The sequence below is a fragment of the Mus pahari genome, chromosome 2 (assembly GCF_900095145.1).
Source record: "Mus pahari chromosome 2, PAHARI_EIJ_v1.1, whole genome shotgun sequence".
NCBI classification, from domain to species: Eukaryota; Metazoa; Chordata; class Mammalia; order Rodentia; family Muridae; genus Mus; species Mus pahari.
This window is the reverse complement of record NC_034591.1, coordinates 68,510,340-68,514,698: the sequence shown is the minus strand read 5'-3', so window position 1 is coordinate 68,514,698 and position 4,359 is coordinate 68,510,340.

Here is a 4,359-nt window from a genome sequence, read left to right as displayed (position 1 = left end):
TTGTGTATGTGCGTGTGTGTGTGTATGTGTGTGTGTGCCTGTGTGTGTAGGTGTGTGCTTGTGTATGTGCGTGTGTGTGTGTGTGTGTATGTGTGTGTAGGTGTGTGCTTGTGTATGTGCGTGTGTGTGTGTATGTATGTGTGTGTGCCTGTGTGTGTAGGTGTGTGCTTGTGTATGTGTGTGCACGTGTGTGTGTGTGTGTGTGTGTGTGTGTGTGTTAGAGAGACATTTAGTGGAAATGATCAGTTATTCAAGTAGAGTACTTACTTACCATACAGGCAAGCCCAGGTTCCCTCCCCAGCACAGCATAGCCCAGGCATGGTGGTACAGCCCTGGAATCTGAGCGCTTGGGATGTGAGAGCAGGAGAATGAGAAGTTCAAGGTTGCTCGAGGCTGGGACACCGACTTCTATTTTGCAAACAGGGGCGGGGGGGCATGAATATATTTTTGTGTAGATGCACCACCGTCATGATTAGAGGTCACCAAGCCAGCGCAGAGCCTCTGAAGAAATTGTGTCATTTTCCTCTTGCAACTCAAGTGAAACATACAGCTGCTCCCATTTTGTTTTTTACTTATTGCTAAAAATTAAAAAAAGAAAGGAAGGAAGGAAGGAAGGAAGGAAGGAAGGAAGGAAGGAAGGAAGGAAAGAAAAAGAGAACAATTGGTAAGATTGCCAGGGAACAGGGAGCTCCTTTCAGATGCTGAGGGTTGAGAATCGCTCACCACTGTGGCTTGCAAGGGAGTGAAAAATCGTTCACGGAAAAGTGAGAGAAACAGGGCATAAAGATGGATGTAGAGTAGGGGCCATGGTGGGATTTAAAATGAGAGCTATGTGCGCTTGTAACTGCAAGAGTATTTATTAAGACTTTCTACTTGGCCAAAAAGAAACAGGTTTTAGCCTTAGTCAGACGGCTTAAAGGTAATATATAACCGTTGTCGTGTATGCACAGTGCTGCCCCGGAGCTCTTCTGGCAGAAGGACCACACTCTTTTTGGTAATTGTAGCATCCAGACTTTGCCGGGCATAAGTGGACACTGGGGAGGTGATGTTGACCCAGACCATGACCTGTAATCCCCAGTGAGCCCAGGCTCCATGGCAGTTTCCTGGTGACCATAGAGCTGGAGTCAGGCCATCATCTTTTCTCTCTCTGACTAGTTTGACCATTGAATTCACTGTTAGATGCAGGTATGAAGAGAAGAGGGACATCATGTCAGGATGTGTGACAGGTGACGTGACAGCGGCTGCAGCCAGAACATTAGAAGCTGTGCCTGTTGTTCTGCTGCAGCTGTTCAGATCTGCTCAGAGGTGCCTGAGAAATGGAGAGGCGACGGCTAGAGCAATCTGCCGCTTTGTTAACTTCCTCAAATGACACTATTAGCTATAGAACATTATTTAGAAATTGTTAAAATACATAATTCTGGCCCCTTGATTTTATATGAACCATCCCATAATTTGTGTTATGCATTTGTTTTGTTCATGTGCAAGTTTTTTCAGACCTCAGGAAGTCATAAAGAACAAAGTGTTAAGCATCCTTGTGCTTGTATGCGAAGGCTGTGAAATGCAGTTCTGGCTTGGACAGATAAGCCAGGCAATTTAAGTTATATTAAATGAAGTCACTTTTAAATAGGGCTTTAATTTCAGCCAAGTTGGAAAGGGACGATAGGATGAAATTCAAAGTCCTTAGCAATTTCTTTTTAGGAGGTGATTTTCCAGATTTTGGTTGGGAGGCAATACATGACAACCTATTCTGACAGATGAGTGCTCTGTGGGCTAAAACAGGATCTTACCGTTTATATCGTCAGGCTTGTTCTCCAGTCTGGGTTTTACCTTACCCTCTTAGATCTAAGTCTTTTATAAAGCCTTTTTTTGGCAAAAAACATTTAGTGCATTAATAAACTGCAAACAGAAGGAAATATGCAGATAATAAGCACACCCTTGGTTAATTAGCCCTGGACAAGCCCATCGATGTAACCAGTGCCCAGGACAAAATGGAAGCATCACTAATGCTAAGGAGCTCTTTTTACCTGATCCGAAGCTCCTCTGCCTCGCCTGTCCACACATGTAACCACCATAGTGACCTGCAGTGCCATAGAATACTTGGCTTGACTGCGAGTATAAATCTGCCATGTGTGTGCTCATGTGTGGCTTCAGGTCATCCCTCCCTAGGGATCACCACAGATGCTTGTGCTGGGGAGCCTCCCTTCATGTCTCAGATCACCTTTGCATTCTGTTCTGTTGGGTGTGCATCTGGAGTGGAATCACTAGATTTCTCTCTCTCTCTCTTTCTCTTTCTCTTTCTCTCTCTCTCTCTCTCTCTCTCTCTCTCTCTCTCTTCCTTATTTGTAGTACACTAAGTCCAGTTAGTTACCCATATGTAAACAGGCATAATGCCATTCAGTGGAGCTTGGAAAATCTACACAAGGCCAAACACTTGAAGAAGATTGGCTCTCGCTCCTATAGCAGTTATCAACTGTCTTCAAGTTAGGGGTGTGGCCTTAGCAGTCCTTCCATCACCCATGCTGGAAGGTTGACTGGCTTTATCTTGTGTGAGTCTTATCCAAGTAACCCTACCTCCCATGAATTTATGCTTGCAATAGCCCTGCCATGCCTAGAAGTCAATAGTTTGCCACGTTCCTTCCTAACTTCTGGCTCCTTCTTCCCTTTCTTCTGGCATCAGCATTCCACCTTTCTGCCCTCACTCAGCTGAGTGCACTACAGGAGAAGTTGGGATATAGATGACCCATTTCAGGATGAGTACTCCATAATCACGTATTCTCTGGACTTTGAGCAATTGTGAGTATCAATATTAACACTCTACTACAAAAAGAAACTTCTCTGATGAAGACCGAGAGCTTTAGCAATCTGTACAGAAGGCAGTTTGATGCTATGTCTATTCAATAAAATGATTGTAGTAGAACATATACCAACCCCGCTGCAGTTTCTTAGCCAGGTTTACAGTACCAGGCAGGAGTGGTCTCATGTGGAATGGCCTTAACTCCAAGTAGAAACCTACTGATTACCCCTGAAACGTCCATGCCACTATTGCATAAGTGGGCACATCTTGTCAGGCCTACCATTATTCTAACTCCAAGGCTTTACAGCTGGGTTAGACTGTTGCTGACAACCCCCTTGCCTAGCAGCATGTATAGTAAGTTCTGGTACAGGGAAATCTGGCCAGCCGAGAGAAGCTTTAAGGTCAGTACCAAGCTGAGTATTTCTTGTTCTATGATCAAAGTATGTGGTGCATTCAGCAACAGGGTCTTACCATTAAGTTCTGGTGGTGACCAAGATAATGGCGTGATAGGCTAGATACTCTCGGATGTAGCTGAGAACCTACATGCGGATCTGAGGCAGCAGGGAAGAATCAGGGAGACACTGGCCTGGCTTGAGCGTCTGAAAACTCAAAGCCCTTCCCCCATGACATACTTCACACCTATTCCAACAAGGCCACACCTCCTAATAGTGCCACTCTCAATGGGGACAATTTTTATTCAAGAGGCATCTTACATCTATTATTATGCTTTTTGTTGAGTAACTTATAGCTTCTGGGAAGAGTATTTTCTTCCTGTGTAGGGTAATTCTCTCTCTCTCTCTCTCTCTCTCTCTCTCTCTCTCTCTCTCTCTCTCTCTCTCTGTGTGTGTGTGTCTCTGTGTGTCTGTGTCTGTGTGTGTCTGTGTGTGTCTGTGTGTAATGTTACATGATCCCATAGTTACAAAGTGATTCTCATACTTTACCAGAGGCACACAGGGGTTCAGGCTGCCACATTTTTGCTAACATGTGGTTTTGCCTAAAGTACTTAGGTAAATTCATTCATTTTCTATGGTAGTTTTGAAATTCAACATCATTTACTGCTAAGTGGCAATCACTGGAGTCTTCCCACATTTTGATACTGAGTCCTCTGCCAATGCCAGCGCTGCAGATGTCTTTAGGCTTCGGATAGGTCTTATGTTGCCTGTGATTTCCTTCCCATCCCACACTCTTTACCTTCTCTGTTGTCTTTTTTGATAAACTAATCTTCATGTAGCTCAGTTTTTTCAGGACTTTCTCTTGTCATTGGTTTTGTACCTTTAGAATCTTTGGTTATTTAAAATTTCACAAAATACTTTCTGGTGTCAGCTAATATCATCTCCGCTTTACCTTTGATGTCCAGACACAGCAAACTCCTTGGAGCTGACCGGGCAGGGTGCTACGGGGAAGTATTTTATAAGATTTATCAGGGTTTAGAGGTGCCACAGTGAGGTGGAACCTTACTTTCTGTTCCTTAAAATTTTTATTCATATTAGAAGACATATTACAGGTAGATTTAAAGCTCTCTCTCTCTCTCTCTCTCTCTCTCTCTCTCTCTCTCTCTCTCTCTC